The sequence below is a fragment of the Salvelinus alpinus genome, chromosome 31 (genome assembly GCF_045679555.1).
Source record: "Salvelinus alpinus chromosome 31, SLU_Salpinus.1, whole genome shotgun sequence".
In the NCBI taxonomy this organism is placed as follows: domain Eukaryota; kingdom Metazoa; phylum Chordata; class Actinopteri; order Salmoniformes; family Salmonidae; genus Salvelinus; species Salvelinus alpinus.
In genome coordinates this window covers 27,256,900-27,283,214 of record NC_092116.1, presented here as the reverse complement: position 1 = coordinate 27,283,214, position 26,315 = coordinate 27,256,900, and the positions used below count along the sequence as shown (strand labels likewise).

Sequence of the window (26,315 nt, the reverse complement as noted above, 5' to 3'; positions counted from 1 at the left end):
CCTGACCCTGTAACCCCTGTCCTTATTCCTATCCAATTACAATCCTATCCTAGCCTGACCCTGTTCCCTAGAACCCCTGTCCTTATTCCTATCCAATTACAATCTTATCCTATCCTGACCCTGTAACCCCTGTCCTTATTCCTATCCAATTACAATCCTATCCTAGCCTGACCCTGTTCCCTAGAACCCCTGTCCTTATTCCCATCCAATTACAATCTTATCCTAGCCTGACCCTGTTCCCTAGAACCCCTGTCCTTATTCCCATCCAATTACAATCCTATCCTAGCCTGACCCTGTTCCCTAGAACCCCTGTCCTTATTCCTATCCAATTACAATCCTATCCTAGCCTGACCCTGTTCCCTAGAACCCCTGTCCTTATTCCTATCCAATTACAATCCTTTCCTAGCCTGACCCTGTTCCCTAGAACCCCTGTCCTTATTCCTATCCAATTACAATCCTATCCTAGCCTGACCCTGTTCCCTAGAACCTCTGTCCTTATTCCTATCCAATTACAATCCTATCCTAGCCTGACCCTGTTCCCTGTAACCCCTGTCCTTATTCCTGTCCAATTACAATCTTATCCTAGCCTGACCCTGTTCCCTAGAACCCCTGTCCTTATTCCCATCCAATTACAATCCTATCCTAGCCTGACCCTGTTCCCTAGAACCCCTGTCCTTATTCCTATCCAATTACAATCCTATCCTAGCCTGACCCTGTTCCCTAGAACCCCTGTCCTTATTCCTGTCCAATTACAATCTTATCCTAGCCTGACCCTGTTCCCTAGAACCCCTGTCCTTATTCCCATCCAATTACAATCCTATCCTAGCCTGACCCTGTAACCTCTGTCCTTATTCCTATCCAATTACAATCCTATCCTAGGCTGACCCTGTTCCCTAGAACCCCTGTCCTTATTCCCATCCAATTACAATCCTATCCTAGCCTGACCCTGTTCCCTAGAACCTCTGTCCTTATTCGTATCCAATTACAATCCTATCCTAGCCTGACCCTGTTCCCTAGAACCCCTGTCCTTATTCCTATCCAATTACAATCCTATCCTAGCCTGACCCTGTTCCCTAGAACCCCTGTCCTTATTCCTATCCAATTACAATCCTATCCTAGCCTGACCCTGTTCCCTAGAACCCCTGTCCTTATTCCTATCCAATTACAATCCTATCCTAGACTGACCCTGTTCCCTAGAACCCCTGTCCTTATTCCTATCGAATTACAATCCTATCCTAGCCTGACCCTGTTCCCTAGAACCCCTGTCCTTATTCCTATCCAATTACAATCCTATCCTAGCCTGACCCTGTTCCCTAGAACCCCTGTCATTATTCCTATCCAATTACAATCCTATCCTATCCTAGCCTGACCCTGTTCCCTAGAACGCCTGTCCTTATTCCTATCTAATTACAATCCTATCCTAGCCTGACCCTGTTCCCTAGAACCCCTGTCCTTATTCCTATCCAATTACAATCCTATCCTAGCCTGACCCTGTTCCCTAGAACCCCTGTCATTATTCCTATCCAATTACAATCCTATCCTATCCTAGCCTGACCCTGTTCCCTAGAACGCCTGTCCTTATTCCTATCTAATTACAATCCTATCCTAGCCTGACCCTGTTCCCTAGAACCCCTGTCCTTATTCCTATCCAATTACAATCCTATCCTAGCCTGACCCTGTTCCCTAGAACCCCTGTCATTATTCCTATCCAATTACAATCCTATCCTATCCTAGCCTGACCCTGTTCCCTAGAACGCCTGTCCTTATTCCTATCTAATTACAATCCTATCCTAGCCTGACCCTGTTCCCTAGAACCCCTGTCCTTATTCGTATCCAATTACAATCCTATCCTAGCCTGACCCTGTAACCTCTGTCCTTATTCCTATCCAATTACAATCCTATCCTAGCCTGACCCTGTTCCCTAGAACCCCTGTCCTTATTCCTATCCAATTACAATCTTATCCTAGCCTGACCCTGTTCCCTAGAACCCCTGTCCTTATTCCCATCCAATTACAATCCTATCCTAGCCTGACCCTGTTCCCTAGAACCTCTGTCCTTATTCCTATCCAATTACAATCCTATCCTATCCTGACCCTGTAACCCCTGTCCTTATTCCTATCCAATTACAATCCTATCCTAGCCTGACCCTGTTCCCTAGAACCCCTGTCCTTATTCCTATCCAATTACAATCTTATCCTATCCTGACCCTGTAACCCCTGTCCTTATTCCTATCCAATTACAATCCTATCCTAGCCTGACCCTGTTCCCTAGAACCCCTGTCCTTATTCCTATCCAATTACAATCTTATCCTAGCCTGACCCTGTTCCCTAGAACCCCTGTCCTTATTCCCATCCAATTACAATCCTATCCTAGCCTGACCCTGTTCCCTAGAACCCCTGTCCTTATTCCTATCCAATTACAATCCTATCCTAGCCTGACCCTGTTCCCTAGAACCCCTGTCCTTATTCCTATCCAATTACAATCCTATCCTAGCCTGACCCTGTTCCCTAGAACCCCTGTCCTTATTCCTATCCAATTACAATCCTATCCTAGCCTGACCCTGTTCCCTAGAACCTCTGTCCTTATTCCTATCCAATTACAATCCTATCCTAGCCTGACCCTGTTCCCTGTAACCCCTGTCCTTATTCCTGTCCAATTACAATCTTATCCTAGCCTGACCCTGTTCCCTAGAACCCCTGTCCTTATTCCCATCCAATTACAATCCTATCCTAGCCTGACCCTGTTCCCTAGAACCCCTGTCCTTATTCCTATCCAATTACAATCCTATCCTAGCCTGACCCTGTTCCCTAGAACCCCTGTCCTTATTCCCATCCAATTACAATCCTATCCTAGCCTGACCCTGTTCCCTAGAACCTCTGTCCTTATTCCTATCCAATTACAATCCTATCCTAGCCTGACCCTGTTCCCTAGAACCCCTGTCCTTATTCCTGTCCAATTACAATCTTATCCTAGCCTGACCCTGTTCCCTAGAACCCCTGTCCTTATTCCCATCCAATTACAATCCTATCCTAGCCTGACCCTGTAACCTCTGTCCTTATTCCTATCCAATTACAATCCTATCCTAGGCTGACCCTGTTCCCTAGAACCCCTGTCCTTATTCCCATCCAATTACAATCCTATCCTAGCCTGACCCTGTTCCCTAGAACCTCTGTCCTTATTCCTATCCAATTACAATCCTATCCTAGCCTGACCCTGTTCCCTAGAACCCCTGTCCTTATTCCCATCCAATTACAATCCTATCCTAGCCTGACCCTGTTCCCTAGAACCTCTGTCATTATTCCTATCCAATTACAATCCTATCCTAGCCTGACCCTGTTCCCTAGAACCCCTGTCCTTATTCCTATCCAATTACAATCCTATCCTAGCCTGACCCTGTTCCCTAGAACCCCTGTCCTTATTCCTATCCAATTACAATCCTATCCTAGCCTGACCCTGTTCCCTAGAACCTCTGTCATTATTCCTCTCCAATTACAATCCTATCCTAGCCTGACCCTGTTCCCTAGAACCCCTGTCCTTATTCCTATCGAATTACAATCCTATCCTAGCCTGACCCTGTTCCCTAGAACCCCTGTCCTTATTCCTATCCAATTACAATCCTATCCTAGCCTGACCCTGTTCCCTAGAACCCCTGTCCTTATTCCTATCCAATTACAATCCTATCCTAGGCTGACCCTGTTCCCTAGAACCCCTGTCCTTATTCCTATCGAATTACAATCCTATCCTAGCCTGACCCTGTTCCCTAGAACCCCTGTCCTTATTCCTATCCAATTACAATCCTATCCTAGCCTGACCCTGTAACCTCTGTCCTTATTCCTATCCAATTACAATCCTATCCTAGCCTGACCCTGTTCCCTAGAACCCCTGTCCTTATTCCTATCCAATTACAATCCTATCCTAGCCTGACCCTGTTCCCTAGAACCCCTGTCATTACTCTTATCCAATTACAATCCTATCCTAGCCTGACACTGTAACCTCTGTCCTTATTCCTATCCAATTACAATCCTATCCTAGCCTGACCCTGTCCCCTAGAACCCCTGTCCTTATTCCTATCCAATTACAATCCTATCCTAGCCTGACCCTGTTCCCTAGAACCCCTGTCCTTATTCCTATCCAATTACAATCCTATCCTAGCCTGACCCTGTTCCCTAGAACCCCTGTCCTTATTCCTTTCCAATTACAATCCTATCCTAGCCTGACCCTGTTCCCTAGAACCCCTGTCCTTATTCGTATCCAATTACAATCCTATCCTAGCCTGACCCTGTTCCCTAGAACCCCTGTCATTACTCCTCTCCAATCATCATAGATCAGTGGTCACACAGAAGAATAAAAGATGAGGGACCTAAGACAATTTAGCTAACTATGTATGCCTCCCTATCCAGCCTGCGTTGCCATGTCTCTCTCTCTCTCACTCACTCTCTCACTCTCTCATCTTGTTGTTATTGTGTTAACCTCACTGAGAAGCAAGATATCAGAGTTTATCCCAGGCAAACTATAACTTACACTTGGCTTGACTTTAGCTTTGAGGCTGAGTACCCAGTTGACCAAAAGGCCCAGAAATCACCTCTAGTTATGCCTGCTTAAGTATCCTTATAAGAAGAAAAACATGAGTTTGCACAAAGTAGGACAGGTGTGTGTGTGTGTGTGTGTGTGTGTGTGTGTGTGTGTGTGTGTGTGTGTGTGTGTGTGTGTGTGTGTGTGTGTGTGTGTGTGTGTGTGTGTGTGTGTGTGTGTGTGTGTGTGTGTGTGTGTGTGTGTGTGTGTGTGTGTGTGTGTGTGTGTGTGTGTGTGTGTGTGTGTGTGTGTGAGTGAGTGAGTGTGTGTGTGTGTGCCTCTCTCATATTTTAGCGCCACATTAGCTACACATGGTGAGACAGCTTAAATGTTTCATGTTTTACTTCTTCCTCATGTTCAGCTGTTTTAAATCAGTTTAATGCTATACTGACTGGCTGCTGGATATGCTGTACAGAATTCAAATGCTATTTCAAATCATTTCAAATACTTTATCTGTGCTTGATTGAGCTTGCCTCGTTTAATGGACCGATAAATAGAATGGTGAATAATCCCAAACAACACCCATCTGACACTTCAGGCAGGTTGGTGCAAACCCTTAAAGGAGGGTCCTAGGGGGGCTGGCCCGCTCTACCGTATCTCCTTGCCCGACCAAATAAAATATTGAAATATTGATTATTTATTTGACCGAGACCCGCGCTGACAAAAATACGCATTGATCTCAGATAAAGCATCAACGCGAGCGAAACAGCGCCCCTCTGTCTCCGTATGTGTAGACCATGAATCTTTCTGGATGCTTTCTGGACACAAATAGTATGGCGTGTCATACATTTTCTGGCCAGACAGCTTCAGATATATTGGCTACGTACAGTAAGAGAGCACTGCTGTTTCGCTCGCTAGTTTCAGCGAAGAGGAAGAGGCAAAGCGAGAGGGCCCACTCTCGCCCAAAATCTGGGCTAGACCTAAGCGTGTCACCTGCAATGGCGCCTTTTGGACAAAGACTCTCATTGTTAGGGCGGAAACATTAGCATCTCGTCTTACATACAGATCTCTGGATTCTGCCACTTGCAAATTAGAAAGGAAACGTAGCGGGTGCACAGTGCACTGTTCGGATCCTGGCTTCCCTTACATTTTAAAAGTATATAATTACTCCTGTCTAAATAAAATAATTGTAAAATGCTTCACCAGATAACTTAATTTAGCAATAGAACTATTCATTTTGTTTAAATAGATGTGTATTGTTTCAAATCACAAGTAAACAAAGGTACGCCTATTTGGGAAGCCTGCAATTGGGCAGCGCGCAAGGCAATAGGGCCAACTGATTATTGAGTTGCTGCTGTCAGTGAAAAGCATCTAGAATATGTGAAGATGATGTGGCATTTAAAATGTTGAGACAAGAAGAAGGGGAGGGGTCTGTGGGGAAGTAGCCTACAGCGGCTTCTCTCTCCAGAATGAATACACTCAGCTATCCAGAATGTGCTCCGCTGTCTCCCGCCAATTCTTGCACATTTCATTGTGTGAATTGTTTACCCTTTTTATATATATAAATATATAAATTCCCCATTACTTATGAAACCAGTAAGCCCAGTAAATGTACCGTTAATCCCCATAATTTGGTTTCATTAATTTCTGTCAATGGATCTATTAAAGTATTTTACTGTTCTCATTCTCAGAGTGGAAACATTGTTTGCAGAGTTCACAGCCTGCTACACCGGTGAGAAACAAGTTTTGATTTATTTCATAACCATCATTTAGGAATTTTGTCAATTCTTTCATTGTGTGATGAAAGTGATGAGCTGGTGGTTGAGCTGTATGGTTTCTCTGTGCTGATAATGTCGAGCGAGCGCACGCCAACCTGCTGAGTTGTATTGATTTATTTAACCTTTATTTAACTCGGCAATCAGTTAAGAACAAATTCTTATTTACAATGGCGGCCTATTCCCCCGGCCAAACCCTTCCCTAACCCGGACGACGCTGGGCCAATTGTGCGCCGCCCAATGGGACTCCTGATCACGGCCGGTTGTGACACAGCCTGGGAACGAACCAGGGTCTGTAGTGACGCCTCTAGCTGCGCCACCCAGGAGAGTGATACAGTGTTGAAATTCACTAGATAGCTCAAATCAAGACAAATAGAAAGGGAGGCAGACCGGCGGAGTAGAGAGAATCATTTGATTTCGTCAGGGTATTTTCTATTGTTATTATTAGTCAGATTTAGGACTATGTATTTTACTTAGTTGATGATGGCCTACTGCTGAATTGGCCTATAGGCTATCTTTAAGTTCCATGCGCCAATTTCTTGAGCCGCCAAAGGATCACTGTGTAGGCTATCAATGTTTCCTTATGGCAAAGGCTGGTGAGCATTAGTTGAATTGTACCTTTTAGATATCATTTTAATTTATATTTTTTATAAATTACCACGTGAAAATATTTTTTTGAAACGAAAACGTTATTATTGGAGTGAAACTGTTTCACGAAAATGCGCATATAGGTAGAAATGGTAGGATAAACTGTACGCTTCCCCAAATGAGAAACTAACGAGTTGCCTATGTTCTTTATTATAACATCCATTAACAAAATGTACAGGATGTGCCATGAAAAAAACGGGACCGCATATAGAAATCAAATTGGGAAACACTGGACTGCTGGATAAGCTTAGCTTGGCATCTAGACTGATTTTAGTACAATTCAGTCTGGCTTATCCAGGCTAGAGTAAGCGTCTCCTATTTTGACACTCACGCGCAAGCGCGCGCGCACACACACACACACACACACATTTCAGTCTGGTATAACCTATGCGAACAAGCATCTATTGATCAAAGGAAGAGCTAACAGGCGGGATGACTGATTGAAGTCCATTAAGGCTAATCTGGAAGGTATGTGTGTGTAGTTATGACGTTATGACACATGTACATGTCGCCCAGGCTACTCAAGGACCCAACAGAGGTCACCAAATATCCATTGTACTGTGTGACAAACATAACGTTTAAAGCACTCAACTTTACATCATTTTGCAGCTCGAGAAAAATAATACAATAAATACGTAATAAAATACAATAATAATATATCAATAAGTGGAATACTGAATGAATGACAGACATCACTCTTTACCATGTGGATCTATCGTAAGGAATAGCAGCTCTATAATAACAGACATCACTCTTTACCATGTGGATCTATCGTAAGGAATAGCAGCTCTATAATGACAGACATCAGTCTTTACGATGTGGATCTATCGTAAGGAATAGCAGCTCTAGCCATTGCATGTCTATCTGCTACTGTTTCACCTCACTGCACAGGCCTACAGCCCAGAACAGAGATAAGGACTATGTCTATCAAAGATAGCTCAAATCCGATTTCATAATCACTCCAATCTGTCTGGCTTGCATGTGCGTGTGTGTGTAGTGTCATGCGTCAAGCAGGCTATAGGAAAGATGGAACATGGTTGAACGTCCAATTCTGATGTGACTGTGATCTGATGTGACTGTGAAACCTTGTTGCAGCATACAGCCCATGATCATTATAAATTACAAATTAGTATCGATTACCAGGTTATCATTACTGTGATAAACGTGTTATTATGTACACATAGGGTTCGTAGCTGTGTTCGTACATGACAAGCTGCTGATAGGCTACCTATCACATTTTAAAAAAACGACATAAGTTGCTGATTTTATTATCTCGTAGCCTCCAGTAGTCTATTTGAGAGTGTTTGAAAGGTGCTTAAGGATACAATATTTCATTATGATAAAAATGTTTTGTCAACGCGTCATAGGCTGCAGGACATAGACACGGAGTTTTATAAATGTGTTTTCTTTGACACAGGTGTGGGGAAACTAGAGTAGGCTACATGTTGGTACCGCACAGTATTGCATGATTGTCACAGTGCGGGACCCCAAAACCAGGACGGGGCGGAAATTCAACTCTTGGTTTTTGCAAAGCGCGCGACAATCATGCGCGCGTGCATGGAGAAAAATATTCAGGCGAGAGAGAGCTCCAACGGACTGTCTCGCTCTAGCGCCGGTGCTGGAGTCATGCCAACGCAGTAGCCCTAACCACAAACCCTAACCCGCTGTGCTGCTTGTCGGACAGTGTGTGACTTGCATACGGGTTGCTGCGACGGCGGAGGAGGAGAGTGCTTTTACCGGATACCGTTTAATTTCGGAGTCTTTTCAGTCTAAGTCGGAGACAGGGCAGAGGAAAACGCATATTGCGCTATGAAAAGGACTTTGAGTTGAGTGGAATTCCGAACGAACCGTGGACAAGCAAGGACACAACGACGGAGAAACAAAACGGCAGTTGGATAAAGACAAGAGGGAAGAAGGAAAAGGACGTGATTGAGAGACAGGATCACCTTATGGGTAAGTGGAACTGCTTTATATAGGCATGAAGTTATATATGTTTTGACTACATGGCAATAACACCTCTGTGGTAATAATATTTGATCTTGCAATTATGTGTTGGTGGCATTTGGAATACACTTGTAGCTGTGTCAGACACGCTTGTTTTGACACAAGTACAGTGGTATTGAATCTCAGAGAAGTGTTTATTTTATTACAGGCTATTAATTAAACCGTGGACCAAAAATATTCTAACAGTCTGGCGGTTTTGCTAACGATATCCTTTATGTCAAGCCAGGAATGTTTTAAGGAAAGTTCACCAAAAATATCTAGATAGGATAATTCCCGCGTCTGAAATGCTACACAGCTGTACCCTCTGCTGTGCGTAATTGCCATTTTTACGCATAGCCGTAATGACGGTTAATGACGGTTGATGGTATGAAAATGTGAATGGGGTGGATCAGGGTGTGGGCACTCATACGCACTGACAGACAGATCATAGCTGTAATTTCAGAGTGGTTCAAAACTGTTATAGTTCATTTATCAATGTAAACGTCGGCAATTAGTCTGTCATCTGGTTGGTTTGATTGATTGATTAATAAAGGTGAGCGTTATTCAATGATTAGATGTGAATCCAGCTGTTAGGTCATTTTGGCGCACACACACACACACACACACACACACACACACACACACACACACACACACACACACACACACACACACACACACACACACACACACACACACACACACACACACACACACACACACACACAGTCTGTACTGGACTATAATACCGGTCCGATTTGTTTGTGGTCGGCTTGGTCCAGTCAAATTAGCATCACCTACTTTTCTCTGTTTTTCCTTAGTTTATGTTGCTGAGAAAACTGCTAAATGACACTATGAATTACCGTTTAGTGTGTTGTGTGTGCAGATGAATGATGCAATATAATTTGTCTGACACAGATGTGCGTGTGTGTGCATGTGTGTTTTTTTTAAATCCTTTTTGTGTGGTATGGGGTTGAGTTTATATTTCACTAAATCGCTTATTTGAAATGACCATAATGTGCTGTGTGTGCTGATAACATGATGCAAATAAATGTGATTTTTTATAGTCCTATGTTTGCATGATATGGGGGTGTGAGATTATATTTGAGTAATGTAAATCTTTGGTCTATTTTCATTTTCATCTGATGAAAATAATACATTTGTGGATTATGATGGCTAATAATACCTTCTTTAGTCTAATCCTATTTACTATAGGATAGAGACCCAATCCAGTCCACACACGTACGCCGCACACACGCACACACACACATACTAGCATACGTACATATGTACACAAGCCCATTTACACACACACGCACACACACACACACACGCACACACACATACATACACAAGTACACACGCACACACACACACACACAAACGTACACACCCACACACACACACACACACACACACACACACACACACACACACACACACACACACACACACACACACACACACACACACACACACACACACACACACACACACACACACACACACACACACACACACACACACACACACACACACACACACGTACACACACACACACACACACACACACACACACACACACACACACACACACACACACACACACACACACACACACACACACACACACACACACACACATACATAAGTACACAAGCCCATTTACACACACACACACACACACACACACACACACACACACACACACACACACACACACACACACACACACACACACACACACACACACACACACACACACACACACACACACACACACACACACACACACACACATACAGTACACAAGCCCACACACACACACACACACACACACACACACACACACACACACACACTCTGGAGTACACTTCCATTGTAAATTACATTTCCGTTGACTGTGATAGACACACGGCAGTACATATAGACATACACCAATAGACTGTATTGTTTTTACGGTATCTTTCCGGCAGCCAGTTACTGTGAGGAGACTCAAAGCGCTCCCTCCATCTGACCATAACCCTATTCTCCAAATCTGACGATCACCCTATTCTGACCATAACCCTATTCTCCAAATCTGACCATCACCCTATTCTCCAAATCTGACCATAACCCTATTCTCCAAATCTGACCAAAACTCAAATCTGACCATAACACAATTCTCCAAATCTGACCATAATTCTATTCTCCAAATCTGACCATAACCCTATTCTCCAAATCTGACCAAAACTCAAATCTGACCATAACCCTATTCTCCAAATTCTCCAAATAACTCAAACAGGAAGTACCAGCGACACGCTCAATACGGAAGTGGTTCGATGAAGCATATGCTAAGCTACAGGATTGTTTCACTGGCACAGACTGCAATATGTTCCAGGATTCAGCCGATGGCATTGAGGAGTTTACCGCATCAGTCACCGTCTTAATTAACAAGTGCAACGACGACTTCATCCCCACAGTGACCGTACATACCCCAACCAGAAGCAATAGATTAAAGGCAACATCCGCACTGAGCTAAAGGCTATGATGGCGCCGACAGACATGGCAGCTCTGCTTCTAGCTCCGATGCAACTTTGCAGTATTTCGTTTTTTTGTGTGTTACTTCTTATTTCTTACATTATTAGCACAGAACGTTTTTTTGTGTTATTACAAACAGCCGGAAAGAACTTTTGGATATCAGAGCTGCAGTAACTCACCAGCATTACGACCAGGAATACAACTTTCCCGAATTGGATCCTTTGTTCGTACCACCCAGGGCAAATTAATGTATCCCAGCGGCTGCTCCAAGATGCCGCCGCCGGAGAAGAGGTATTCGGAGTGGACTTCTAGTCCGACTCAGGAGGCGTGCACACCATCCACCGCTTCTGAGTGTATTACTTGCTAATGTCAAGTCCCTGGATGATAAAGTAGATGAGCTCAGGGCGAGGATCTCCTTCCAGAGAGACATCAGGGACTGTAACATACTTTGTTTCACAGATTCATGGCTCTCTCCAGATATACACTCCCATCCATACAGCCAGCTGGGTTCTCAGTACATGGAGATGTACAATTGGAGGTGTACCTGTGGATGTATTTCAAGGCCTACCTTCAAACTCAGTGCCTCTTTGCTTGACATCATGGGAAATTCAAAAGAAATCAGCCAAGACCTGAGAAAACAAATTGTAGACCTCCACAAGTCTGGTTCTTCCTTGGGAGCAATTTCCAAATGCCTGAAGGTATCATGTTCATCTCTACAAACAATAGTACGCAAGTATAAACACCATGGGACCACGCAGCCGTCATTCCACTCAGGAAGGAGACACGTACTGTCTCCTAGAGATTAACGTTCTTTGGTGCAAAAAATGCAAATCAATCCCAGAACAACAGCAAAGGACCCTGTGAAGATGCTGGAGGAAACAGGTACAAAAGTATCTACATCCACAGTAAAACAAGTCTTATATCGACATAGCCTGAAAGCCCGCTCAGCAAGGAAGAAGACACTGCTCCAAAACCGCCATAAAAAAGCCAGACTACGGTTTGCACATGCACATGGGAACAAAGATCGCACTTTTTGGAGAAGTGTCCTCTGGTCTGAAAAAACAAAAAAAATAACTGTTTGGCCATAATGACCATCGGTATGTTTGGAGGAGAAAGGGGAGGCTTGCAGGCCGAAGATCACCATCCCAACCGTGAAGAACAGGGGTGGCAGCATCATGTTGTGGGGGTACTTTGCTGCAGGAGGGACTGGTGCACTTCACAAAATAGAATGCATCATGAGGAAGGAAAAGTATGTGGATATATTGAAGCAACTTCTCAAGACATCAGTCAGGAAGTTAAAGCTTGGTCGCAAATGGGTCTTCCAAATGGACAATGACCCCAAGCTTACTTCCAAAGTTGTGGCAAAATGGCTTAAGGACAACAAAGTCAAGGTATTAGTGGCCATCACAAAGCCCTGACCTCAATCCCATAGAACATTTGTGGGCGGAACTGAAAAAGCGTGTGCGAGCAAGGAGGCCTACAAACCTGTCTCAGTTACACCAGCTCTGTCAGGAGGAATGGGCCAAAATTCACCCAACTTATTGTGCGAAGCTTGTGGAAGGCTACCCAAAACGTTTGACCCAAGTTAAAGAATTTAAAGGTAATGCTACCAAATACTAATTGAGTGTATTTACACTTCTGACCCATTGGGAATGTGATGAAATAAATAAAAGCTGAAATAAATCATTCTCTCTACTATTGTTCTGACATTTCACATTCTTAAAAAAAATAAAATGGTGCAAAACTCAAGTAAGCATCAGAAATTATTTACCAGATCAAAATGCATATCAAGATCCTGATATGGACCTCAGCCAAGAGCATATGTACATGCTGAGAAAATATACTGTGTAGGCCTACTGTCAGTATTTGTCAACATATAGAGCAAATAAGATGTCCACATAGGCTTATCTCAGGATATCTAATGAGTCCATACCCGGCCATACCATGACATTCAGGCCCCTATCTCAGGATATCTAATGAGTCCATACCCGGCCATACCATGACATTCAGGCACCTATCTCAGGATATCTAATGAGTCCATACCCGGCCATACCATGACATTCAGGCACCTATCTCAGGATATCTAATGAGTCCATACCCGGCCATATCATGACATTCAGGCCCCTATCTCAGGATATCTAATGAGTCCATACCCGGCCATACCATGACATTCAGGAACCTATCTCAGGATATCTAATGAGTCCATACCCGGCCATAACATGACATTCAGGCACCTATCTCAGGATATCTAATGAGTCCATACACGGCCATATCATGACATTCAGGAACCTATCTCAGGATATCTAATGAGTCCATACCCGGCCATACCATGACATTCAGGCCCCTATCTCAGGATATCTAATGAGTCCATACCCGGCCATACCATGACATTCAGGCACCTATCTCAGGATATCTAATGAGTCCATACCCGGCCATATCATGACATTCAGGAACCTATCTCAGGATATCTAATGAGTCCATACCCGGCCATATCATGACATTCAGGCCCCTATCTCAGGATATCTAATGAGTCCATACCCGGCCATACCATGACATTCAGGCCCCTATCTCAGGATATCTAATGAGTCCATACCCGGCCATACCATGACATTCAGGCCCCTATCTCAGGATATCTAATGAGTCCATACCCGGCCATACCATGACATTCAGGCACCTATCTCAGGATATCTAATGAGTCCATACCCGGCCATACCATGACATTCAGGCCCCTATCTCGGGATATCTAATGAGTCCATACCCGGCCATACCATGACATTCAGGCCCCTATCTCAGGATATCTAATGAGTCCATACCCGGCCATATCATGACATTCAGGAACCTATCTCAGGATATCTAATGAGTCCATACCCGGCCATACCATGACATTCAGGCCCCTATCTCAGGATATCTAATGAGTCCATACCCGGCCATACCATGACATTCAGGCACCTATCTCAGGATATCTAATGAGTCCATACCCGGCCATACCATGACATTCAGGCCCCTATCTCAGGATATCTAATGAGTCCATACCCGGCCATACTATGACATTCAGGCCCCTATCTCATATCTAATGAGTCCATACCCGGCAATACCATGACATTCAGGCCCCTATCTCAGGATATCTAATGAGTCCATACCCGGCCATACCATGACATTCAGGAACCTATCTCAGGATATCTAATGAGTCCATACCCGGCCATACCATGACATTCAGGCACCTATCTCAGGATATCTAATGAGTCCATACCCGGCCATACCATGACATTCAGGCACCTATCTCAGGATATCTAATGAGTCCATACCCGGCCATACCATGACATTCAGGCCCCTATCTCAGGATATCTAATGAGTCCATACCCGGCCATACCATGACATTCAGGCACTTTTGCAGTTCTACTACACGATGTCTTTCAAAACAGCCACGATAGAAAGGATTACTGACCAGCTCATGTTATAGACAGAAGCTTGCTACATGGCAGACCAATCCAAAATCATCTCTCGGCATGTCCAGCCCACACATTATCTCAGCCAATCATGGCTAGCGGGAAGGTTACTCACTTTTTCTGGACTAGTAATTTAACAGACTAGTAAACTAGTTACTAGACTAGTAATTTAACAGTTTTATTTGTATTTGTATTTACAGATGGCATACACATTTATTTTTAAGGCACATTAGGGTTCACATGTTCCAGAAGGCATTTCTGCCAAAAAACACAAGCCACATATGTGTGCAGCGCACTTGTGATAAATAATCGGCATAACGAACTAACAACTTCAGCAACTCATCCGTAAAAAAAAAAAAAAACAGTTATACAGCCGACATTAAAAATAGCATTATTACAGGCAACCCAGCATATCGTCTTGTATGAAATCCAGAGGGAATTCAAAAATGATATGGGCATCAAAGAAAAATATGGATTTCATATTTATCAAATTAATGAGCATGTACTGAAAACTCAGAAATGCATCAGCAATCGTTCTTATTTTCTCCTACATCATAAAGCATATCAAGATCTTCCTATGTTAAATGTGCTGAGAAAACACAGATATGCGATTGTACAGTACATTCAGAAAGTATTCAGACCCCTTGATTTTTCCACATTTTGTTTTGATACAGCCTTATTCTAAAATTGATTACGTTGTTTTTTTCTCCCTCATCAATCTACACACAATTCCCCATAATGGCATCACAATACCCCATAATGACATCACAATACACAATAATGACATCACAATACCCCATAATGACAAAGCAAAAACACTTGTTTAGACGTTTTTGCAAATGTAATAAACATGAAAAACTGAAATATTACATTTACATAGGTATTCAGACCTTTTACTCAGTACTTTTTTGAAGCACATTTGGCAATGATTACAGCCTCGAGTCTTCTTGGGTATGATGCTACAAGCTTGGCACACCTGTATTTGGGGAGTTTCTCCCATTCTTCTCTGTGGATCCTCTCAAGCTCTATCAAGTTGGATGGGGCGCATTGCTGCACAGCTATTTTCAGGTGTCTCAGTCCCTGCAGCTCAGTCCCTGCAGCTGAAAAACATCCACACAGCATGATGCTGCCACCACCATGCTTTACCGTAGGGATGGTGCCAGGTTTTCTCCAGATGTGACGCTTGGCATTCAGGCCAAAGGTTCAATCTTGGTTTCATCAGACCAGAGAATCTTGTTTTCTGTGGTCCAAGAGTCTTTAGGTGCCTTTTGGCAAACTCCAAGCGGGCTGTCATGTGCCTTTTACTGAGGAGTGGCTTCCATCTGGCCACTCTACCATAAAGGCCTGATTGGTGAAGTGCTACGGAGACGGTTGTCCTTCAGAAAGGTTCTCTCATCTCCACAGAGGAACTCTAGAGCTCTGTCAGAGTGGCCATCGGATTCCTGGTCACCTCCCTGACCAAGGCCCTTCTCCCCCAATTGTTTGGCCAGGCGGACAGCTCTAGGAAGAGTCTTGATGGTTCCAAACTTCTTCCATTTAAGAATGATGGAGGCCACTGTGTTCTTGGTGACCTTCAATGCTGCAGAAATGTTTTGAGACCCTTACCCAGATCTGTGCCTAGACACAATCCTGTCTGACCTCTACAGACAATTCCTTTAACCTCATGACTTGTTTTTTGCTCTGACATGCACTGTCAACTGTGGGACCTTACATAGACAGGTGTGTGCCTTTCCAAATCATGTCCATTCAATTTAATTTAACACAAGTAGACTCCAATCAAGTTGTAGAAACATCTCAAGGATGATCCATGAAAACAGGAAGCACCTGAGCTCGATTTTGAGTCTCGTAGCAAAGGGTCTGAATACTTATGTAAATAAGGTATTTCGTTTTTTTTATGTTTAACAAATTTGCAAGAAATTTAAAAAAAACAGTTTTCGCTTTGTCATTATGGGGTATTGTGTGCAGATTGCTGAGGATTTAAAAAAAAGTTAAATCCATTTTAGAATAAGGCTGTAATGTAACAAAATGTGGAAAAAGTCAAGGGGTCTGAATACTTTCCCAATGCAGTCAGTATTTGTCAACACGAAGAGAGAAAATAGGATGTCACATATCTCAGGATATTGAATGAGTCATATTCGGCCACAGGAAATGTGTGTGATATTCGGAGTAATCCCAATATCATGTGGAAAAGATACATCTGGAGTCAGACTTTGTCAGGATATGGTACATATTCACAAAACTCTAAATATGATCTAGAATATCAAACACATGTGGAGATATCCCCTGATATGGACCCTGTTCACCCAGTGGGGGTTTTGAGTGGTGTCATTTAACAAAGTGGAAATGCTGAAAGTTTTTGGATGCTGGCTGATTCACCTTACAGAGGAGGAAATCGCTTTTCCTTGAATAGATTTTAGCGGGGGGGGGTTACATTAAAAGAGAAAGAGAGCATCTGTTTGTGTGTGTATGTGCACTGTACCCATTGGTCAGCTATAGGATTACCCCCCCTCTATCTCAAATTGCTTCGACTACTGCTAGATGGATAGGTTAAATTGGGTTTAGGCAATGTAGCCTAGTTTCTAGTTTGAGTCCTAACATGATTTTACGAGCAGAGAGTTGAGAGGTTGAAGTCAAACACTATGTTCCTACATGGCTAAGGATGAGCTGTGTTGGACATGAGTCAAAGGATACCTCCAAAATGGCACCCTATTCCCTATGTAGTCCACTGCGTTTGACCAAACTACAATACGTAGTGTACCTATGACTACATAAATCATAGGGTGACATTTGGGACCAAGACAAATATTGATTTAATGAAGGGCCATTATGGAGGGGAGGGGTAGAGGCGGAGTGCGAGACAGAGGGAGAGTGTGATGGAGAGAGAAAGAGGGAGAGAGAGATGGAGAAAGAAAGAGAGAGAGAGTGATGGAGAAAGATAGAGAGAGAGAGTGATGGAGAAAGAAAGAGAGAGAGAGTGATGGAGAAAGAAAGAGAGAGAGAGTGATGGAGAAATAAAGAGAGAGAGAGTAATGGAGAAAGAGAGAGAGAGACAGAGAGAGTGATGGAGTAAGAGAGAGAGTGATGGAGAAAGAGAGAGAGTGATGGAGAAAGAGAGAGAGTGATGGAGAAAGAGAGAGAGAGGGATGGAGAGTGAGAGAGAGAGAGAGAGAGAGAGAGAGAGAGAGTGTGAGTGAGTGAGTGAGTGAGTGAGTGAGTGAGTGAGTGAGTGAGTGAGTGAGTGAGTGAGTGAGTGAGTGAGTGAGTGAGAGAGAGAGAGAGAGAGAGAGAGAGAGAGAGAGAGAGAGAGAGAGAGAGAGAGAGAGAGAGAGAGAGAGAGAGAGAGAGAGAGAGAGAGAGAGAGAGAGAGGATTACAGTATGATTGTGTGGTTTCTGTGTGTTGTCTGATGACCTGTAAAGGGAGAGCTGGTGTTCCAATTACCTGTCTCCATTATTACTCACAGTCATATAGGGGTGTTCCAATTACCTGTCTCCATTATTACTCACAGTCATATAGGGGTGTTCCAACCTCCTGTCTCCATTATTACTCACAGTCATATAGGGGTGTTCCAACCACCTGTCTCCATTATTACTCACAGTCATATAGAGGTGTTCCAACCTCCTGTCTCCATTATTACTCACAGTCATATAGGGGTGTTCCAACTGCCTGTCTCCATTATTACTCACAGTCATATAGGGGTGTTCCAAGCTCCTGTCTCCATTATTACTCACAGTCATATAGGGGTGTTCCAACCACCTGTCTCCATTATTACTCACAGTCATATAGGGGTGTTCCAACCACCTGTCTCCATTATTACTCACAGTCATATAGGGGTGTTCCAACCACCTGTCTCCATTATTACTCACAGTCATATAGGGGTGTTCCAACCACCTGTCTCCATTATTACTCACAGTCATATAGGGGTGTTCCAACCACCTGTCTCCATTATTACTCACAGTCATATAGGGGTGTTCCAACCTCCTGTCTCCATTATTACTCACAGTCATATAGGGGTGTTCCAACCACCTGTCTCCATTATTACTCACAGTCATATAGGGGTGTTCCAACCACCTGTCTCCATTATTACTCACAGTCATATAGGGGTGTTCCAACCTCCTGTCTCCATTATTACTCACAGTCATATAGGGGTGTTCCAACCTACTGTCTCCATTATTACTCACAGTCATATAGGGGTGTTCCAACCTCCTGTCTCCATTATTACTCACAGTCATATAGGGGTGTTCCAATTGCCTGTCTCCATTATTACTCACAGTCATATAGAGGTGTTCCAACTGCCTGTCTCCATTATTACTCACAGTCATATAGGGGTGTTCCAACTGCCTGTCTCCATTATTACTCACAGTCATATAGGGGTGTTCCAACCTCCTGTCTCCATTATTACTCACAGTCATATAGTGGTGTTCCAACTACCTGTCTCCATTATTACTCACAGTCATATAGGGGTGTTCCAACCTCCTGTCTCCATTATTACTCACAGTCATATAGGGGTGTTCCAACCTCCTGTCTCCATTATTACTCACAGTCATATAGGGGTGTTCCAACCTCCTGTCTCCATTATTACTCACAGTCATATAGAGGTGTTCCAACCACCTGTCTCCATTATTACTCACAGTCATATAGGGGTGTTCCAACCACCTGTCTCCATTATTACTCACAGTCATATAGGGGTGTTCCAACCTCCTGTCTCCATTATTACTCACAGTCATATAGGGGTGTTCCAACTGCCTGTCTCCATTATTACTCACAGTCATATAGAGGTGTTCCAACTACCTGTCTCCATTATTACTCACAGTCATATAGGGGTGTTCCAACCTCCTGTCTCCATTATTACTCACAGTCATATAGGGGTGTTCCAACTACCTGTCTCCATTATTACTCACAGTCATATAGGGGTGTTCCAACCACCTGTCTCCATTATTACTCACAGTCATATAGGGGTGTTCCAACTACCTGTCTCCATTATTACTCACAGTCATATAGGGGTGTTCCAACCTCCTGTCTCCATTATTACTCACAGTCATATAGGGGTGTTCCAACCTCCTGTCTCCATTATTACTCACAGTCATATAGGGGTGTTCCAACTGCCTGTCTCCATTATTACTCACAGTCATATAGGGGTGTTCCAACTGCCTGTCTCCATTATTACTCACAGTCATATAGGGGTGTTCCAACCGCCTGTCTCCATTATTACTCACAGTCATATAGGGGTGTTCCAACTACCTGTCTCCATTATTACTCACAGTCATATAGGGGTGTTCCAACCTCCTGTCTCCATTATTACTCACAGTCATATAGGGGTGTTCCAACCTCCTGTCTCCATTATTACTCACAGTCATATAGGGGTGTTCCAACCTCCTGTCTCCATTATTACTCACAGTCATATAGAGGTGTTCCAACCACCTGTCTCCATTATTACTCACAGTCATATAGGGGTGTTCCAACCACCTGTCTCCATTATTACTCACAGTCATATAGGGGTGTTCCAACCTCCTGTCTCCATTATTACTCACAGTCATATAGGGGTGTTCCAACTGCCTGTCTCCATTATTACTCACAGTCATATAGAGGTGTTCCAACTACCTGTCTCCATTATTACTCACAGTCATATAGGGGTGTTCCAACCTCCTGTCTCCATTATTACTCACAGTCATATAGGGGTGTTCCAACTACCTGTCTCCATTATTACTCACAGTCATATAGGGGTGTTCCAACCTCCTGTCTCCATTATTACTCACAGTCATATAGGGGTGTTCCAACCTCCTGTCTCCATTATTACTCACAGTCATATAGGGGTGTTCCAACTGCCTGTCTCCATTATTACTCACAGTCATATAGGGGTGTTCCAACCGCCTGTCTCCATTATTACTCACAGTCATATAGGGGTGTTCCAACCACCTGTCTCCATTATTACTCACAGTCATATAGGGGTGTTCCAACTGCCTGTCTCCATTATTACTCACAGTCATATAGGGGTGTTCCAACCTCCTGTCTCCATTATTACTCACAGTCATATAGGGGTGTTCCAACTGCCTGTCTCCATTATTACTCACAGTCATATAGGGGTGTTCCAACCTCCTGTCTCCATTATTACTCACAGTCATATAGGGGTGTTCCAACCTCCTGTCTCCATTATTACTCACAGTCATATAGGGGTGTTCCAACCACCTGTCTCCATTATTACTCACAGTCATATAGGGGTGTTCCAACTGCCTGTCTCCATTATTACTCACAGTCATATAGAGGTGTTCCAACTGCCTGTCTCCATTATTACTCACAGTCATATAGGGGTGTTCCAACCTCCTGTCTCCATTATTACTCACAGTCATATAGGGGTGTTCCAACCTCCTGTCTCCATTATTACTCACAGTCATATAGGGGTGTTCCAACTACCTGTCTCCATTATTACTCACAGTCATATAGGGGTGTTCCAACCTCCTGTCTCCATTATTACTCACAGGCATATAGGGGTGTTCCAACTTCCTGTCTCCATTATTACTCACAGTCATATAGGGGTGTTCCAACTACCTGTCTCCATTATTACTCACAGTCATATAGGGGTGTTCCAACCTCCTGTCTCCATTATTACTCACAGTCATATAGAGGTGTTCTAACCTCCTGTCTCCATTATTACTCACAGTCATATAGGGGTGTTCCAACTCCCTGTCTCCATTATTACTCACAGTCATATAGGGGTGTTCCAATTACCTGTCTCCATTATTACTCACAGTCATATAGAGGTGTTCCAACTGCCTGTCTCCATTATTACTCACAGTCATATAGAGGTGTTCCAACTACCTGTCTCCATTATTACTCACAGTCATATAGGGGTGTTCCAACCTCCTGTCTCCATTATTACTCACAGTCATATAGGGGTGTTCCAACTGCCTGTCTCCAGGGAGAGACACAGAGAGAGAGAAACTCAGAGAGAGAGACACACACACAGAGAGAGAGAGACACACAGAGAGACAGAGAGACACAGAGAGAGAGAGAGAGAGAGAGAGACTCAGAGAGAGAGAGACACACACAGAGAGACACACACACAGAGAGAGAGACACACACACACAGAGAGAGAGACAGATAGAGAGAGACTCAGAGAGAGAGAGACACACACAGAGACAGAGAGAGACACACAGAGACAGAGAGAGACACACAGAGACAGAGAGAGACACACAGAGACAGAGAGAGAGACACAGAGACAGAGAGAGAGACACAGAGACAGAGAGAGACACACAGAGACAGAGAGAGACACACAGAGACAGAGAGAGACACACAGAGACAGAGAGAGAGACACAGAGACAGAGAGAGAGACACAGAGACAGAGAGAGAGACACAGAGACAGAGAGAGAGACACAGAGACAGAGCGAGAGACACAGAGACAGAGAGAGACACACAGAGACAGAGAGAGAGACACAGAGACAGAGAGAGAGACACAGAGACAGAGAGAGACACACAGAGACAGAGAGAGAGACAGAGAGAGAGAGAGAAAGATATGCACATACAGAAGAGTCTCTATGACATCATTTGACTCAACAAGGTTGAAACAAATGGCAATACCCATCTGATCATCAGCCTGGGATATGAGGTTTTATACTTGCATGCGTTGTGTACTTGCGTATGTTGTGTTTGTCCAATTGGGCCATTTGCGCAGTTCCCTAGCAGTGATGTCAAATATTGGGTTTCAAAATAACACTTAGGGGCTGAAGGGGTAATCTGTGTGGATTACGATGGGAATCATAGGATTATCAGTCCCGATTTAACCCTCTGGTTTAAATTGAGGGATAGGAGGATTTTTATGGGCATTTCCGTCTAAAACAGTGTTCCCCAACTGGCGGCCCGCGGGCCAAATCTCCAGCAATATTATTTTGCCCCCCAAATTAATTATGAAATGTGTTTTTATTTATATTTTTTTATAATAATAATAAAAAATGATCGGACCCGAGATGCAAAAAGTCCCAAATGCAATGTCCCAAGAAGGAAGTTACCTTAATACCTTACCTTAATAACGCAAAAGTTACATTTGAACTTCATCCATGAGGAGAGAGAATGCAGCAGATGGCTTAGCAGTCTTTGTCTTTGTTTTATCCCGTGTCTTATCCCGTGTCTTATGCCATGTCTTATCCCGTGTCTTATCCTGTGTAAAAGTTTTTTTGGTATATATTTTAATCTCACTTTCTATCTACAAACTAAATATACTTTCCTGCAACCCGCCTCACCCAATGTGGTACAGATCTGCTATTTGTATTCCTTATAACTGGAACCTCCATCAGGAGCTAGCCAGCTAGCTACTAGCCATTAGTCTTTGTTAGCCATGGCTAGCGGTCTTCACCTTTAGCTCGGACACCAGCCAGCTTTAGTTCGGACAATACCTGCCAGTCTGCACAGCGCGATATCAACCCAGAGCATATTGGACTGCTTCTCTCTACCACATCACCGGATTCCTGCAGCTCTGGATCATTATACCAGATCATCGCAGCTAGCTAGCTGCAAACGAGTGGCTACTGTTAGCTAATGCCTCTGTCCGAAGCAAGCACCAGTTAGCCTTGAGCTAACCTCGAGCTAGGCCCATATACCAGCTAATTCTAAGGCTACAATACCTCTTTTGCCAATTGGCCTAGACACTTTATTGTCGACACGAAGCCCTGCCGATCCATCACGACTGGTCTGCCGACGTAATCGCCCGATTTGATCTCAACAGGCTCTTCCGTTGCGATGTCGCCGAAGACCCATCTGCTAGCCCCGGCCCGCTAGCTTTCTGAACGCCGTGTCTCCCACTCGCCTAGCGTAGTAGTGACTATCGAACGGCTCTCTGACTCACCTATTGCTGCTCATTGGACCCTATGATCACTCGGCTACACAGCCATTGCCCACTGGACTGTTTCAATAACACGGTACATCATTTTGTTTATCTGTCGGCCCCAGCATCGAACTCAGGTCCTGTATGTACCTAACTGACCCACTCTGCCCATTCATCGCCATTTACCCATTGTTGTCTTAGGTCTCCTGATCAACACCTGTGATTGCTTTATACCTCTTTCTAATGTTAATATGCCTTGTGTACTGCTGTCTCGGCTAGTTCTTATTGTTTTATTTCACTGTAGAGCCCTCAGTCCATCTCAACATGATTAAATAGTTATTTTGTCTCACCCCCCAAACATGCAGAGACCTCACATGGCTTAACTGGTGCCTCCAGAGACGAAACCTCTCTCATCATCACTCAACACCTAGGTTTACCTCCACTGTACTCACATTCTACCATACTGTACATTATGCCCTGAATCTATTTTACCACGCACAGAAATCTGCTCCTTTTATTCTCTGTTCCGAACGCACTAGACGACCAGTTCTTATAGCCTTTAGCCGTAAACTTATCCTACTCCTCCTCTTTTCCTCTGGTGATGTAGAGGTTAACCCAGGCCCTGTAGTCCCCAGTACCATACCTATTCCCCAGGCGCTATTATTTGTTGACTTCTGTAACCGTGAAAGCCTTGGTTTCATGCATGTTAACATCGGAAGCCTCCTCCCCAAGTTTGTTTTATTCACTGCTTTAGCACACACTGCCAACCCGGATGTTCTAGCCGTGTCTGAATCCTGGCTTAGGAAGGCCACCAAAAATTCTGACATTTCCATCCACAACTACAACGTTTGCTGCCAAGATAGAACTGCATGCTATCCAGGTCTGTGCCCAAACAGTTCGAGCTTCTACTTTTAAAAATCCACCTTTCCAGAAATAAGTCTCTCACTGTTGCCACTTGTTATATACCCCCCTCAGCCCCCAGTTGTGCCCTGGACACCATATGTGAATTGATTGCCCCCCAACTATCTTCAGAGTTCGTACTGTTAGGTGACCTATACTGGGATATGCTTAACACCCCGGCCGTCCTACAATCTAAGCTAGATGCCCTCAATCTCACACAAATTATCAAGGAACCTACCAGGTACAACCCTAAATCCGTAAACACGGGCACCCTCATAAATAGCATCCTGACCAACCTGCCCTCTAAATACACCTCTGCTGTCTTCAACCAGGATCTCAGTGATCACTGCCTCATTGCCTGCGTCCGTAATGGGTCGGCGGTCAAACGACCACCCCTCATCACTGTCAAACTCTCCCTAAAATACTTCAGCGAGCAGGCCTTTCTAATTGACCTGGCCTGGGTATCCTGGAAGGATATTGACCTCATCCCGCCAGTAGAGGATGCCTGGTTATTCTTTAAAAGTGCTTTCCTCACCATCTTAAATAAGTATGCCTCATTCAAAAAATGTAGAACTAAAAACAGACATAACCCTTGGTTCACTCCAGACTTGACTGCTCTTGACATAAACATCTTGTGGCGTACTGCATTAGCATCAAATAGCTCCCGTGATATGCAGCTTTTCAGGGAAGTTAGGAACCAATATACACAGGCAGTTAGGAAAGCAAAGGGTAGCTTTATCAAACAGAAATTTGCATCCTGTAGCACAAATTCCCAAAAGTTTTGAGACACTGTAAAGTCCATGGAAAATAAGAGCATCTCCTCCCAGCTGCCCACTGCACTGAGGCTAGGAAACACTGTCACCACCAATAAATCTACGATAATTGAGAATTTCAACAAGCATTTTTTCTACGGCTGGCCATGCTTTCCACCTGGCTACCCCTACCCCGGCCAACAGCTCTGCACCCCCCGCAGCAACTTGCCCAAGACCCCCCGCTACTCCTTCACCCAAATCCAGATAGCTGATGTTCTGAAGGAGCTGCAAAATCTGGACCTCTACATTTCAGCTGGGCTAGACAATCTGGACCCTCTCTTTCTAAAATTATCCACCGCAATTGTTGCAAGCCCTATTCTTAGCCTGTTCAACCTCTCTTTCATATCGTCTGAGATCCCTAAAGATTTTAAATCTGCCGTGGTCATCCCCCTCTTCAAAGGGGGAGACACTATAGATCCAAGCTGTTACAGACCTATATCTATCCTGCCCTAAAGTATTCGAAAGCCAAGTTAACAGATCACTGACCATTTCGAATCCCACCGTACCTTCTCCACCATGCAATCTGGTTTCCGAGCTGATCATGGGTGCAACTCAGCCACGCTCCAGGTCCTAAATGATATCATAACCGCCATCGATAAAAGACAGTACTGTGCAGCCGTCTTCATCGACCTGGCCAAGGTTTTCGACTCTGTCAATCACCGCATTCTTATTGGCAGACTCAACAGCCTTGGTTTCTCAAATGACTGCCTCGCCTGGTTCACCAACTACTTCTCAGATAGAGTTCAGAGTGTCAAATCGGTGTGTCAAATCGGTGTTTCTCTTCTGTTTCTTGTTGGCTGGCCCTTGCTTCATATCATCGCCAATCCCACTGGTTACAGGTCATCTATAAGTCTTTGCTAGGTAATGCCCCGCCTTATCTCAGCTCACTGGTCACCATAGCATAG

At 44.0% G+C, this 26,315-nt stretch overlaps 1 protein-coding gene across 2 annotated transcripts in view; it reads left to right on the top strand.

Moving 5' to 3' along the window:
* The first annotated feature begins 8,323 nt into the window (after nt 1-8,323).
* The window catches only part of LOC139561628 (5-hydroxytryptamine receptor 2C-like), a 307,369-nt gene continuing 289,377 nt past the window's right edge, over nt 8,324-26,315 (top strand). For both annotated transcript variants that reach the window (XM_071378848.1, XM_071378847.1), the window contains exon 1: nt 8,324-8,888. The gene's annotated coding sequence lies outside the window, so the exon portion shown is untranslated. The remainder of the gene's footprint in view (nt 8,889-26,315) is intronic.